This window comes from Rhinoderma darwinii, chromosome 3, assembly GCF_050947455.1.
Source record: "Rhinoderma darwinii isolate aRhiDar2 chromosome 3, aRhiDar2.hap1, whole genome shotgun sequence".
Taxonomy (NCBI): domain Eukaryota; kingdom Metazoa; phylum Chordata; class Amphibia; order Anura; family Rhinodermatidae; genus Rhinoderma; species Rhinoderma darwinii.
This window is the reverse complement of record NC_134689.1, coordinates 380,271,350-380,287,625: the sequence shown is the minus strand read 5'-3', so window position 1 is coordinate 380,287,625 and position 16,276 is coordinate 380,271,350. Positions and strand designations below refer to the sequence as shown.

Genomic DNA, 16,276 nt, shown 5'->3' with positions numbered 1-16,276 from the left:
TGTATATATGACCTGAGCTTTGTTCTGATGCTGTAGTTATGTACTGAGCTTTGTTCTGGTGCTGTGTTTATGTACCGAGCTTAGTTCTGGCACTGTATATATATATAGAGAGCTTGGTTCTATTACTGTATATAAGTACTGAGCTTTGTTCTGGTGCTGTATATATGTTTTGAACTTTGTTCTGGTGCTGTATATATGTACTGAGCTTGGTTCTGTATATATGTACTGAACTTTGTTCCGGTGCTGTATATATGTACTGAGCTTTGTTCTGGTGCTGTATATATGTACTGAGCTTGTTTTTGGTGCAGTCTATATACTGAGCTTTGTTCTGGTGTTGTATATATGTACTGACCTTGGTTCTGTTGCTGTATATTTGTGTATATAGCTTGGTTCTGGGGCTGTATATATGACCTGAGCTTTGTTCTGATGCTGTATTTATGTACCGAACTTGGTTCTAGTGTGTATTTATGTACTGAGCTTTGTTCTGGTACTGTATATATGTACTGAGCTTTGTTCTGGTGCTGTGGATATATACTGAGCTTGGTTCTGTTGATGTATATTTGTGTATTGAGATTAGTTCTGGTGTTGTAGTTATGTATTGAGTTTTGTTCTGGTGCTGTATTTATGTACTGAGCTTTGTTCTGGTGCTGTATATATGTATTGAGCGTTGTTCTGGTACTTTATATGTGAACTGAGATTTATTGCGGCTTACTGTGCACAGCCTAACTAAAGGGGCTGAGCACGCTTAGGACATTGAATGTGCGCATATAGGTCTATACGTAATGGGTGAGATTAATATAATGAATGTCGGTAGGTAGGTAGGTAGGTATGTATGCTTATGTAATTATATACATAGTGTGCCAATCCAGTTAAACATTCAGGACAGGGAATTTCTTTATTTAGAGTCCACTTTAATATAGGGGTTATTTGCAATATTGTAATTTTTTTATTTGATTATTAGAAACATTTTCCATGGCGCAATACACTGTGCAGCACCGCGACCCCCCCACCCCCCCAGGCACGTATATGTTTTGTCGGCAAAACAGAGAGCATATTTGAATCCCACCCCTTGGTGTATTACTATTAACTGTCCAAAACATCAGTGTGTAGCCCTAGCCAAAGGCCCTGTTTTTTTTCAGGCAGTTTTTTTTGCTGGCAGGAAAATCTGCCTCAAAATTCCTGAAGGAATTGTGAGGCAGATTTTGACATGCCTGCAAATTGTTGCTGCGATTTTCGCAGGGTTTATTAGTCCGCGGCCATTGAGCGCACAGGCAAAAAATGTTGCGAAAAACGCTTTCTTTGCCTCCCATTGATTTCAATGGGAGGTCAGAGGCGGAACCGTGGCAAAAAAGAGCATGCTGCTTTTTTTACTGGGAGCGGCTAAAAACTGCCACAGAAAGAATCCCTTCGCCGCCCATTAAAATCAATGGGAGGCAGCTTCTGACGTTATTTGAGCTGATTCCAATGCGGTTTTTGTGTAAAAAAAAACTCCATGTGAACTGGGCCTATATCTCTATAGATAAAAACTTCCTGCACCAGCAATACCTAAACATAATACCTCTGATGACCACACAGTGGCAGTGCTGGCATCTTCCATTTAAACTTTTACTTTACAAAAGTATCTGCAAGTTATTATGGCACTAAATCTGTAAAAAAACAAAAGGAGAACATAAATGTACAATAAGAATCATAAAGGCATAAATGTAACAAGGCACAGTAGGAGTCTGTTGGGGTGAAGTTGACTGAGCATCCAGACAATACGGAATATTAACCTTGCGCCGCAACGTTTACATTTAGGATAATTTTTTTTAATATCATAGGAAAATTGGAACGAGGTGTAAAGATCCGCTGCATTCACATGTAGTGGTCTTATCGTGATTTGCACAAATCCACAGCTTTTTTTTCCCCACAATTTTCTCAAACATAAATGTAGTGTGTGTGTGTGTGTATGTGTGTGTGTGAAGGAATAATTTCAAAATTCCATGTTTTGTATTTTGTGTCAGTATACACTGCACAGTGTGATATTCATGTTTGTCTTTTAGTTTGCCTTGTAATAGTCTGCAGATGCTCTGCAGATTACTTAAGGTATTTCTTCTTGGCAGTAAAATAGTTGCTAGAAGTAACAGTTTGGGATGGAGCTCAAGGTCAGAGGGAGTAATTCTCCCTTTGCTGATTACAATATGAGTTATGCTCTTTGTTCTGTGTCTTATAAATATACGCTGTGTATGATAATAAATTGGAGTCTTTCTTTTTGAGAACATGGCCTCAGAGTGATTTGACTCACCGAGCTCGTATATATACCTACTTCCAATTTGGAACCTACAGAAATCAAGGCGTAGTTGTACCGTTGTGATCACAGAAATTGGCGCCCGAACAGGGACCGGCAGCTACACCTTGGTGCTCCCCTGACTTTCCGAACACCCAGCAGTGACTAGCCAGGAACGTGCAGACCATCGCTGCAGCATAAGGTAAGAAGCCTTTATTCTTAAAACTTTGCTCTGCACCTTTTCTGTCCTACACTGTGAGTTCGGGGATGAGTGGGAGACACAAGGTATGAGGGACTTAAATGCTGGCCGGTCCATGAATCCTTGTTCCCTCAGGAAAAGTGCCTGATTTCTGTAACGGTTGTGTGAATGAGTTTTTGATCATGCCTCACTCATGCTAGGATTGTTGGTTTTTGATTGCCATTTTTGCAGTTTTGTTACTATATTGTATTGGTCTGAGTGTCAGAGACCCCGGTCTGCAGTTTAAAGCTCTGGCCAGAGTAGTTTGTGGGTGACTGTAGAAAATAGATTGTAAGTGAGAATCTATCAGCACCGTCCCGGTAGACAAGGTGATGCTGGGACAAGTACGTGTTTGGTTGACTGTAGAAAATAGATTGTAAGTGAGAATCTATCAGTCTAACCCTATGCCAGTAGAATAAAAAAAAAAAAAAAAGGTGATGCGGGGACACGTAGCGTGACCAAGATGGGGAATTTAGTGACACTGACACCCCAGAAGAAGAAACCCGGAGTTTCTCCGGTGGATATAGTAAAACAAAGAGAAGGGAGAGATGCAGTCAAAAACCTGAGGAGACCCTGATGAATGGGGTGAGGTATGTAGAACCCATAGAGGATGGTTAAAAGATAAGATTAAAAGTTCACAGAGCAAGAGAATGCCTGGGAAAAAGTGCCCAAGGAAGTACAGAGAGGAGGGGTGAGGGAGATCAAATGTGAGGAAAGTTTTATTATGAATGTTATGATGGTAAGAGATGAGGATGATGACGGGAACAGAGAAAAGAATGAAGAAGTGAAAGAGAAAAAGGGATTTATCCTTTATGGAAGGGTTAAAGAGACCCATAAAAGAAGCTGTAGGAGTAGCGCACCCTGAATGAAGGAGCCTAGACCCACGAGACCTCATGAAAGTGGCGCAGGGATTAGAACAAAGTTAGAAACAACAGAGAAAGAAAAATCCTGTAGCGGGAGAGGCTCCCTACTATCCCCAGAATCAGAATCAAGGGGGACAGGGCAGGTGACCCCAAAAACAGATAATTAGTTTGTTACAATTATACTAAGCATGGACATATTTCCAGAGATTGCAAAGCCCCAAGGTGACCTAGAGACCCCAATTGGCAGCCACAAGCTCAGTCACAGGAAGGAGCTCAAGAACAACCTCCTCTGCAGCACTCAGGCAGGCATCGCCCGAATGAGGATTATGGGTATCAATCATGAGAAATTGGCAATCCAGGAGCTGGCACAATAGCTTCAATCCTACCCATTAAATTAGGACCCGTCCCGTTAGTATCTCTACCCATAGAAGGGCAGAGGCCAATTCCTTTTCTCATTGATACTGGAGCAGCCACATCAGTAGTAAATGGCAGTCAAATACCCACTCATTTATTTCTGGTGAAACACAACCATGTGTGGGGGTAGAGGGGAAAGTAGTCCAGAACCCCCTCACAAAGCCAGTTGTCCTCTCGTTTGGTCCTCATAAATCTGTAGTCACTCGCATCGTCACTAGTGAAACCACCCCTGTAAATTTACTAGAAACAGATTTGTTACAGAGGCTCAGGGCCAGTATAGAATATCTAGAAGATGGGACAGTGCAGCGGACAGGACACTGGGGAGAGGAAGAATTATGTCTTATTGCTTCATGTGATCTTAACCCTTGCGATGAACGGCCTTCGTCTCAAGTGTTATGTCTGTCCCCATCAGAAGTGGAGACACTCCTTAGCCTGATACCAGTCAGCCTATGGGCAGCTGGTCCTACGGATGTAGGAGTTCTTCCAGTTCCACCAGTGACTAAGTCTCAATCCTGGCCACCCACTCCCACAGAAGAAACAATACCCTTTGAGCATGGCTCAGTCAGAAGCCATTTCTGCTAGTGTTCAGGATTTTCTGCAGACAGGAATCCTCACTGAAATAGTGTCCCCATGTAATACCCCATTGTACCCAGTCAAAAAGTAGACGGATAAGGGGGAACCAGCCCAATATCGTATGGTACATGATTTTAGAGCTGTCAAAACTGCTACTGTATTTAATACCCCAAATGTGCCAAATCCCCAGACCTTGTTGGCCCAAATTCCTCACAATGCCACACATTTTACTGTAATTGATTTGGCAAATGCTTTCTTTACTGTGCCTTTATCCTGACTGTTGCCTTCACTCATTTCAGCAAAAAGTACGCATGGAAAGTGCTCCCACAAGGCGCTGTAAAGGATCTGTCTGACACAGCTTCTGTGTCGACGCCCGTGGTTACTCACTCTGCACCTGCTCCTAAGTCTGGTCGAGTGACCCCTTCTTCCACCAATCAGCCTGGGAGGCTGAGGAGTGGGAGAGCCTATCACAGCCTGGCCAGACGGAGCTAGCTCCCGCCCTCTGTCTATTTATACCTTCACTTCCTGCTCCTCCTTTGCCTGTGATTCTTTCAGTCTATTTCCTGGCTCTGCTGCTGCTACTTACTACTTGCCTTCTGCTTCATATTGACCCTGGCTTGACTGACTATTCTCCTGCTCTGCGTTTTGTACCTCGTCCACTCCTGGTTTGACTCGGCTCGTTCACTATTCTCCTGCTCTGCGTTTTGTACTTCGTCCACTCCTGGTTTGACTCGGCTCGTTCACTATTCTAGTTGCTCATGGGGTTGCCGTGGGCAACAGCCCCATTTCCCTTAGCTTCTGTGTACCCTTGTCAGTTTGTCTGTCGTGCACTTAGTGAGCGTAGGGACCATCGCCCAGTTCTACGCCGTCGCTTAGGACGGGCCGTTGCAAGTAGGCAGGGACTGAGTGGCGGGTAGATTAGGGCTCACCTGTCTGTCTCCCTACCCCGCCATTACATAATCACAGGCCCATATACCTTTTCTACCCTGGTCCCTGTCACAACTATGGACCCCCTTGAGACCCTGGCTCAGCAAATGCAGGGCCTCTCCCTACAGGTCCAAGCCCTAGCTCAGAGCGGCAACCAGCAAGATGCTACCCTGGTAGTGCCCCCCACCTCACCTCTTGAACCCCACCTCAAGTTGCCTGACCGGTTCTCAGGGGACCGGAAGACTTTTTTCTCCTTTCGGGAGAGTTGTAGGTTCTATTTCCGTCTAAAGCCCCACTCCTCAGGTTCCGAGAGCCAGCGAGTGGGTATAATTATGTCCCGGCTCCAGGACGGGCCCCAAGAATGGGCCTTCTCCTTGGCTCCCGACGCCCCTGAACTTTCCTCTGTTGACCTTTTTTTTTCTGCTCTCGGGCTCATACACGACAATGACCCGAAACATACAGCCAAGGCAACAAAGGAGTACCTCAAAAAGAAGCACATTAAGGTCATGGAGTGGCCTAGCCAGTCTCCAGACCTTAATCCCATCGAAAACTTATGGAGGGAGCTGAAGATCTGAGTTGCCAAGTGACAGCCTCGAAATCTTAATGATTTACAGATGATCTGCAAAGAGGAGTGGGCCAAAATTCCATCTAACATGTGTGCAAACCTCATCATCAACTACAAAAAATGTCTGACTGCTGTGCTTGCCAACAAGGGTTTTGCCACCAAGTATTAAGTCTTGTTTGCCAAAGGGATCAAATACTTATTTCTCTGTGCACAATGCAAATAAATATATATCATTTTGACTATGTGATTTTCTGTTTTTTTTTTTTTATATAATCTATCTCCACTGGTAAAATTAACCTAGCCTAAAAATTCTAGACTGTTCATGTCTTTGACAGTGGGCAAACTTACAAAATCAGCAAGGGATCAAATACTTATTTCCTTCACTGTATGACGAGACTGACAAGACTGCCTTTGCCGAGAGTCAGCTGGTGACCTTACGTCAGGGTAAGAGACCCGTTGAGGAGTACTGTTCGGACTTTAGGAAGTGGTGTGTAGCTTCTCGGTGGAATGACCCTGCCTTGAGGTGCCAGTTTAGATTGGGTCTGTCGAACGCCCTGAAGGACCTGTTAGTTAGCTACCCCTCTTCTGACTCTCTAGATCAGGTTATGGCTTTAGCGGTATGACTTGACCGACGTCTCAGGGAACGACGACTTGAACGTTTTTGTGCCTTCTCCTCTGGCTCCCCCATGATGGCTTCCGAAGTTCCGTTGCTTCGTTCTTCCACGGAATACTCGGATGAACCAATGCAACTCGGGGCCTCCGTGTCTCCCCAACAACGTAGAGACTTCCGCAGGAAGAATGGTCTCTGCTTCTACTGTGGGGAGGACAAGCATCAAGTGAACAACTGTCCTAGGCGTAAGAATAAGCAGCCGGAAGAACTTCCGCGCCTAAGTGATCATCGGGGAGGTCACTTGGGCGCACAGGTATTTCCCGTAAATATGAAACCTAATAAGATCTTGCTTCCCTTTCAGGTCTCTTTTGGTGGTAGGTCTGCTACCGGCAGTGCCTTCGTGGTTTCAGGGTCTTCTGCTAACATTATGTCTGTGGAATTTGCTATGTCTCTAGCGATGCCATTGATTGATTTGCCTAAACCTGTTCCGGTAGTGGGTATCGACTCCACTCCTCTTGCTAATGGTTATTTTACGCAGCATACCCCTGTTTTTGAACTCCTTGTTGGCTCAATGCATTTGGAGCAGTGCTCTGTACTGGTTATGCAGGGATTATCGTCCGATTTGGTTTTAGGCCTTCCCTGGTTGCAGTTGCATAATCCCACGTTTAACTGGAATACTGGGGATCTTACCAAATGGGGTAATGAATGCATGACGTCATGTTTTTCTGTTAATTTTATTTCTCTCCCTGAGGAGGTGACCACTCTACCTGAGTTTATTCAGGACTTTGCTGATGTTTTTTCTAAAGAGGCCTCTGAAGCGTTACCTCCTCATAGAGAATACGATTGCGCAATCGATTTGGTACCAGGAGCTAAGCTCCCTAAGGGTAGGATATTTAATCTCTCTTGTCCCGAACGTGAAGCCATGAGAGAGTATATCCAGGAATGCCTGGCCAAGGGTTACATTCGCCCCTCTACTTCGCCGGTAGGTGCTGGCTTCTTCTTTGTAGGGAAGAAGGATGGTGTCTTAGGCCGTGCATTAACTACCGAAACTTGAATAAGGTCACTGTAAGGAACCAGTATCCCCTTCCTTTGATTCCTGATCTCTTCAATCAGGTTCAGGGGGCCCAATGGTTCTCTAAGTTTGATCTACGGGGGGCTTATAACCTTATCCGCATCAAAGAGGGGGATGAGTGGAAGACTGCGTTGAACACGCCCGAAGGTCATTTCGAATACCTCGTCATGCCCTTTGGGTTGTGTAATGCTCCCGCGGTCTTCCAGAATTTCATAAATGAGATTTTAAGAGACTACCTGGGGGTATTTCTTGTAGTGTACCTTGATGACATCCTAGTGTTTTCCAAGGACTGGTCCTCCCACATTAAGCATGTCAGGAAGGTGTTCCAGGCCCTTCGGGAAAACAAACTGTTTGCTAAAACCGAAAAATGTGTGTTTGGGGTGCAGGACATACCATTTTTGGGTCAAATCCTCACTCGTCATGAATTCCGCATGGACCCTGCCAAGGTCCAGGCTGTGGCGGAATGGGTCCAACCTGCCTCCCTGAAGGCGTTACAGTGCTTCCTGGGGTTTGCTAGTTATTACAGGAGATTTATTGCTAACTTCTCGGTCATCGCTAAGCCTCTTACGGATCTCACTCACAAAGGTGCTGATCTACTCCATTGGCCTACAGAGGCGGTCCAGGCTTTTGAGATCCTTAAGAAGTGCTTTATCTCGGCCCCAGTGCTGATTCAGCCTAACCAAATGGAGCCAATTATCATGACTCTGCACTATCTGGCCATCCAGGCATCCTGGGTACCAAGCACCTCATTGCCAGAGACTATTGGTGGCCTGGGTTGCTTAAAGACGTTAAGGCCTACGTCACCGCTTGTGAAATTTGTGCTAGGTCCAAGACTCCCAGGTCCCAACCAGCGGGCTTACTATGTTCTTTGCCCATTCCCCAGAGACCTTAGACCCATATCTCCATGGATTTTTATCACCGATCTGCCTCCATCTCAAGGCAAGTCGGTGGTATGGGTGGTAGTGGACCGCTTCAGTAAGATGTGCCACTTTGTGCCCCTCAAGAAACTACCCAATGCTAAGATGTTAGCTACCTTGTTTATCAAACACATCCTGCGTCTCCATGGGGTTCCTGTCAATATTGTTTCTGACAGAGGTTTACAATTTGTTTCATTGTTTTGGAGAGCCTTCTGTAAAAAGTTGGAGATTGATCTGTCCTTCTCCTCGGCCTTCCATCCTGAAACTAATGGCCAAACTGGGAGGACTAATCAGTCTCTAGAACAATATTTAAGGTGTTTTATCTCTGACTGTCAATATGATTGGGTCTCCTTCATTTCCCTCGCTGAATTTTCCCTTAATAACCGGGTCAGTAACTCGTCAGGGGTCTCCCCCTTTTTCTGTAATTTTGGGTTCAATCCACGGTTCTCCTCCATTTCACCTGGTGGTTCCAACAATCCTGAGGTAGATGTACAAAAGTCCCAGGCAGATAGAAGACGTTCTGCTAACCCCTTGTTTGCGGTCGGGGATATGGTGTGGCTGTCTTCAAGAAATTTGCACCTTAAGGTCCCGTCCAAAAAATTTGCTCCCAGGTATATAGGGCCGTACAAGGTCATTGAAGTCCTTAACCCTGTCTCCTTCCGACTGGAGTTACCCCCGTCTTTTCGAATACACGACGTGTTTCATGCCTCCCTCCTGAAACGCTGCTCCCCGTCCTTGGCTCCCTCGAGGAAACCTCTCCCTGTTCTCACTCCTGAAGGGGTAGAATTCGAGGTGGCCAAGATTGTGGACAGCAGGATGGTCCAAGGCTCTCTCCAGTACCTGGTCCATTGGAGAGGATACGGGCCTGAGGAGAGGACTTGGGTACCCGCCTGGGATGTTCACGCTGCAGTATTGCTCAGGGGGTTCCATCTTCGGTTCCCCTATAAGCCAGGTCCACCTAGAAAGGGTCCAGTGGCCCCTCATAAAAGGGGGGGTACTGTAAAGGATCTGCCTGATACAGACTCTGTGTCGACGCCCGTGGTTACTCACTCTGCACCTGCTCCTAAGTCTGGTCGAGTGACCCCTTCTTCCACCAATCAGCCTGGGAGGCTGAGGAGTGGGAGAGCCTATAACAGCCTGGCCAGACGGAGCTAGCTCCCACCCTCTGTCTATTTATACCTTCACTTCCTGCTCTTCCTTTGCCTGTGATTCTTTCAGTCTGTTTCCTGGCTCTGCTGCTGCTACTTACTACTTGCCTTCCGCTTCATATTGACCCTGGCTTGATTGACTATTCTCCTGCTCTGCGTTTTGTACCTCGTCCACTCCTGGTTTGACTCGGCTCGTTCACTATTCTCCTGCTCTGCGTTTTGTACCTTGTCCACTCCTGGTTTGACTCGGCTCGTTCACTATTCTTGTTGCTCACAAGGTTGCCGTGGGCAACAGCCCCATTTCCCTTAGCTTCTGTGTACCCTTGTCTGTTTGTCTGTCGTGCACTTAGTGAGTGTAGGGACCGTCGCCCAGTTGTACACCGTCGCTTAGGACGGGCCGTTGCAAGTAGGCAGGGACTGAGTGGCGGGTAGATTAGGGCTCACCTGTCTGTCTCCCTACCCCGCCATTACAGGCGCCCAGAATTCCCCCGGCATGTACACGGCTGCAATGGGCCTAGTTCTTGAAGATTGGGATCCCGACCCCGATGTTGTCCTTCTTCAATATTTAGATGATCTTTTATTATGTTGCCACAGCCAGGATCAGTGTATCCAAACATCAATGTCATTACTGCAGTTTTTGGCGACAAAAAGATGCAAGGTTTCACGAGCGAAACTTCAGTTTTGTTGTACCACGGTGATATTTTTGGGCCACTGTGTGTCACAAGGGATTAGACACCTAACACCTGAAAGGGTGCAAGTAGTTTCAACAATATCCCCACCACAAACTTTTAGTGCCCTATGTACCTTTTTAGGGCTAGTATCATAAATTAGCCAGAGGGGCCCCATCTTGTGTCAGGGCAATAGTAGCAGTGTCGGCAGTCCTGGACAAGGCAGCAGATCTTTTACTCCACCACCCTGTGACTGTTTACGCCCCCCATGATATTTCAGCTGTACTCACATCTCGACATCTGAGATTACAATGTGCTTTGCTTCTTCCTGAGCAGGTGACCCTCCAGAGATGTACCACCCTGAGCCCAGCTACCTCACTGCCTCTGGAGCAAGGGGGAGAAGATACAGGTATTTGGTCTAAATTTCTTCCTTCTATGGAAGATCATGATTGTATGGCCCTTATGGCCCAGGAGACTGTGGGCTTTTCACATGTCAAGGATTCACCATTACATAACCCTGACTTTATTCTCTTTGTGGATGGTTCAAGGTACTTTGAGGATGTAAATTTCCATACAGGATATGCAGTAGTAGATACACAAGTAGTGCACAAAGCTGAAACACTACCATCACACATGTAAGCACAGGAAGCAGAGTTGAAAGCTCTCGCAGAAGCCTGTAGGTTAGCAAAAGATAAGACAGCTAACATATATACGGACTCAAGGTATGCTTTTGGGATTGCTCATGATTATGGCCGTATATGGAAAGCTAGAGTATTCCTTACGTCAGCAGGCACACCTATCAAAAACTCAGACCTGGTAAAAGTCTTAATGGAAGCCCTAATGGAACCTACTCAGGTAGCCATTAAAAAAATAAAAGCACACACTAAGGTGAACAGCATGGAAACCAAGGGTAATGACTTAGCAGATATAGCAGCAAAAACATCTGCCCCCGCCCACCCGTGCTGCCACAATGACTGTACTACACCCAGAGATGTGCGTGACTTTGTTAACCTTATAAAATGTTACAAGTTCTACAGAAACAAGCCAGCCCAGAGGAACAGCGGACATGGCAGGAAAAAGGTGCCATCCAAAGAGGAGATGGGTCATGGACTTTGAAAGACAGGCTCTGCCTACCCAGAACGTTACACCCTATGATGGCCCAGGTAACTCACGGTAAGACACATCAGTCAAAAACAGCCATGAGTGACTTGGTAAATAGACATTGGTTCGCCCCTGGCTTCAGCTTGATGGCCTCAAAATACACCCAGGGATGTATGATATGCGCTCACAATAATGTGGGAAGAACTGTAAAAGTATCTCAGAAACAGACCCCAAGACCTTGGTATCCTTTTCAGAGATTACAGATCGATTACATCCAATTACCAAAGGTGGGAATTTATGAATATGTACTTGTGTGCATTGATTTGTTTTCAGGTTGGCCAGAAGCTTTCCCAGTAGCCAAAGTGACTGCAATATCCACTGCCAAGAAAATAATGTCTGAAGTGGTATGCCGGTATAGAGTACCCGAGGTAAAGGGGAGTGACAGAGGCTCTCACTTCACAGGAGAAGTAATGACTCAGATCATGACAGATTTAGGAATAGATCAAGCATTCCATACACCAGACCATCCACAAAGTAGTGGGAAGGTACAGAGGTTAAATGGGACTCTAAAATTAAAAATCCAAAAGGCAATGGTGGAAATCGGGATACCATGGACCGAGTGTTTACCATTAGCCCTTTTTTCGGTAAGATATACACCCAACAAAAGGACAGGGTTGAGTCCCTATGAAGTTTTATTTGGCACGGTTCCTAAGCTAGGATGTTATTTTCCACAGTTGCTCCAAATGCAGTATGATAGGTTAACCGATTATGTACAAGCTTTACATGGGCACCTCACTAAAATACATTCTCCAGTTTTCTCTTCCATTCCAGATCCAGACAATTGTGAAGGCTCTTATAAGCCTCAGCCTGGAGAGTGGGTTGTGATAAAGAGATCTTGACCCCAGATGCGAAGGTCCTTTCCTGGTGTTGCTAACCACAAGTACTTTGGTGAAACTTGAAGGAAAACCCAACTGGAGTCACGCCAGCCACTGTAAAAAGATTCCACATCCCGAGGAGAAGGACACGGAAGAACTCTAAAATTATGAAATTGTTTATTTACTTACAAGTGCAATGTCTTCAATATAACGCGTTTAAGATCTGATTGCCCCTAGTACATTGGGAGAAGAGACGGACAAGGAGTTGTCTTTGTCAAAATAGACCAAGGAGTAGTTAATTTAACTTATACCATGCATGTTAATATGACTTGTTGTGATTTCCCCTATAGACAAACGATAGCGCAGTTGAAAGTCACTTCAGCATTGAAATTTGCTGAACTAACGCAGGTTTGTCTGAATCACTCCATACCAAGTCCCATGTTATGGAATGGGACCATACAAATATTTATGTTTGACACCAAAATCAAGACACATAATATTGTCAGCTAACAGAACAGGGTATGTATGTAACGAACACCCTTCTGTAAAACCAGTGCCTTTTCAGGCTGTATGTATAATATTACACACATACAGTGGAACCACCAAACCATTGTGTTTCTTCCTAATCTAGAGGAAACTATTAGTACAGTATGGGTACCAGAACCTTTACCCTACCAAAATCTTATTTTGCCCTTGAATAAACGTAGGGAAATATTACAAGAGTCTGACCAGGTGAGGAAAATGATGACGGCACACAGTGTAACTCTACAAACGGTGAAAATGGCAGCCACTATTACTGGAGGCCATTTAACACATTTGGCATCGCAACTTCAAGATGTCACTACATATCATTTGTATTACATCTTTACAGGGTTCTCACCCACGGCCCCCACAATATTAAGTTACCTGTTTCAACCACTTATATGTTTAATGATTTTGTTTGTGATACGAACATGTTTTAATTGTTATGCTTTTTGTAAAATAAGGACGGCTTTTGATAAAAGGCCCATATTATATAATGAAAGATTGTTGTGAGATATTAGGTCACTGATCTATGGTGAATCAGGTGAAGAAAACCACTTCCGTAAGCCCTGCCTTCGCTGAAGGGAGTAGCCAAAGTTCCATTTATGGGTAATTCAGTAACCTAATTTATCACAAAAGGTGGGATTTGTGAAGGAATAATTTCAAAATTCCATGTTTTGTATTTTGTGTCAGTATACACTGCACAGTGTGATATTCATTTTTTACTTTGAGTTTGCCTTGTAATAGTCTGCAGATGCTCTGCAGATTACTTAAGGTATTTCTTTTTGGCAGTAAAACAGTTGCTAGAAGTAACAGTTTGGGATGGAGCTCAAGGTCAGAGGGAGGAATTCTCCCTTTGCTGATTACAATATGAGTTATGCTCTTTGTTCTGTGTCTTATAAATATACGCTTTGTATGATAATAAATTGGAGTCTTTCTTTTTGAGAACATGGCCTCAGAGTGATTTGACTCACCGAGCTCGTATATATACCTACTTCCAATTTGGAACCTAAAGAAATCAAGGCGTAGTGGTACCGTTGCGACCACATGTGCCATACGGCAAAACCACATGTGACTTTACAGCGCATTACGGTTTCTGGCTCTTGATCTGTCGATCTTCTGCAGAAATCCCATTTATCTTCTCTAAATCAAATGAAATCCCCCCCAACTGTTAAAATTTCATGCCATATTGTGTAATTGTAACATTATGTGAGTTTAATTTTCCTATAAAAAATTCCACCCCTAATTTGCTTGTAAAATCGCATCTGTTCTTCGACACTTGATCACATATTATCAATGTAAAAATAACATACAGTACAATTTCTACAGGGCGATCTCATTCATCACGTATCAATAAGGAACCATTATTGCAAGGCCATGTTCACACCCATTAGAATCTTTTATAAATCCCAACAAAATTTGTGTGACGTGGATTTCACCATTTGCAATGGGAGAAATCCACGCAAATTTGTTAAAATCTTATTTGCGACTTCCGGTGGGCGGGACATTCAGGATGGCCGTATTTTAACAGCGCTCCTGAGAACGGCGTATCCCATCTGGCCGGAATCGCGCCAGAAACGGGCCAAGAGGACAGCTGGAAGACTGGGGACAAGAGAGACTTACCCTCGGAGCGCCATATTGCCACGCCGGAGTCCGCTCTGATAGAGAGCAAATAAACAGTCGCCGGGGCTGCAGAGACCGGGAGCCGCCATCTTGAAATCCTATTGTGTGCCTGGAGCAAGGTCGGTCTGTGAGCCGGGGGAGTGAGAAGTGGTGGCTCTGACCGCTGTGGAGAGAGGGGACCTGGAGATCTCCTAGCGCAACGGAGGAGCTGGGACACGCGGTGGGAGAGCACTGGCCAGCCATACAGCCGACAGAGACACGTGCAGAGGCTGCACGTGGTCCAGGCACAACTACAGAGGAGGTCACAGGGAGTACCCCGCAGTATCACCGGACGCCACAATGCCGTGGGACAGATAAGTATCAAATATCTACATGACTGTATGGGACTGTGTTACACCCCTGAAATACCTCACTGAGTGTGTTTCTCAGTGGAACACTTTATTATAAACCTGAAGTGGGGATAGCTTGCCTGGAATGCATTTCCGAGTGGGCGGACTGTGCAGTCTCAAAAGAGGGCCGCAGTGCCTGTGTTGTAACGTGTACCCCTATTTTACATAGACGCTGCAGTACCGGCTGTGGTAGGGGGGCTCATAACAGTTTAAAACAGAACTGTCTTGGTATACGGGACACAAGTTACCAGGGCGATATTGACTTACTAGCTGCAGCCACACGCCTCATCCACCATACTGGTTTAAATGCAAAAGACTGTTTTCTCGCTTTTGGGCGCTGCCCTGAAGATGCATATGTGAACGCATAAATAGCTCCTCCATAGACTATACATACCTAAACCGCCTCGTTACAAACCGCATTGTCGCGGGTCACTGAGTTAATGAACAAATATTTGCACACTTCTGGGACACCCAGGTCTACATGCTCCTCCGCAATGCCACACACATCTTCTGGTCAATCTACTTCCACCTCCTCCACAAAGAAGAAACAGGGGAAAGGACTGTCCAAAGGCACCAATATGACCAACCCCTCACAACGGAGTGAATTATTGGCGGCGGTTTCAGCATCTGGAGACATAACTCCGCCGAACCTCTCAGGCCCACCTAGCCCGACATCCTTACATCTTGCAATATGGTCCCAGGCGGCGGAAGTGGCACAGGAAGTTTTGCGTCTCATTGTTCCGATATTTGAGAGACGTTTGTATCTCATACAAACCTCTATAAATACCATGCTGGCACAGGTGACCACTAATTCGAAGAAAATTGGGGATTTGGAAAATAAAACTCTGTAGTGCGAGATGGAGGTAACCTGGCTGGAAACGTTAACGACGGAACAAGGCGGACTTATACAAACGCTGCGGGAGAAATTGGACGATCTTGAAAATCGGGAACGTCACAATAATTTACGGTTTGTGGGGATTCCGGAAGATGTAACAAATTAGTCACTTACCACTTACCTGTCTACAGCCCTACCTAGGGCCTTGCACGTACAGCTGCCAGAGGATCCGCTATACATAGAAAGAACACATTGCATTGGGCGTCCGGAGAGAAAATGAGAATGGCGGAAGACCTAGAGCACTCATTGCCAAATATCATAACTGGACGGTAAAGGAAAAAATTCTGAAGGCCTTCAGACAAACCCCGGAGCTCAGGATAAATGGGGACAAAATCTTGATGTTTCAGGATTTTTCTATACAATTCTCCCAAAAACGAAAAGCTTTCACACAAGTCTGCAAATACTTACATCAGAATAACATCCGCTTCCAATTGCTGTACCCGGCAAAGCTGAAAGTCACGGAGAACGGTCGAACCAGACTGTACGAGACACCTGACGCGGCACTTAGAAGATATCGCCCAGCAGACGCGGTTTGATCTCTTAAATTTCCTGTGGAGGAAACTGTCTGCTAAATTAGCCAAGAGGCTCTACTATTGTTTCTAAAGTCTTT

General features: G+C 45.3%; 1 long non-coding RNA gene across 2 annotated transcripts; it reads left to right on the top strand.

Moving 5' to 3' along the window:
* Positions 1 to 2,232: 2,232 nt before the first annotated feature.
* LOC142750063 (uncharacterized) lies at positions 2,233 to 14,005 on the top strand. Of its 2 annotated transcripts, XR_012882558.1 has the most exons (3): positions 2,233 to 2,468; positions 10,598 to 10,670; positions 11,291 to 14,005. It is a non-coding gene; the product is annotated as an uncharacterized LOC142750063 (long non-coding RNA). The 2 variants fall into 2 exon arrangements; XR_012882557.1 differs by having other exon boundaries at positions 10,598 to 14,005.
* Positions 14,006 to 16,276: the final 2,271 nt, after the last annotated feature.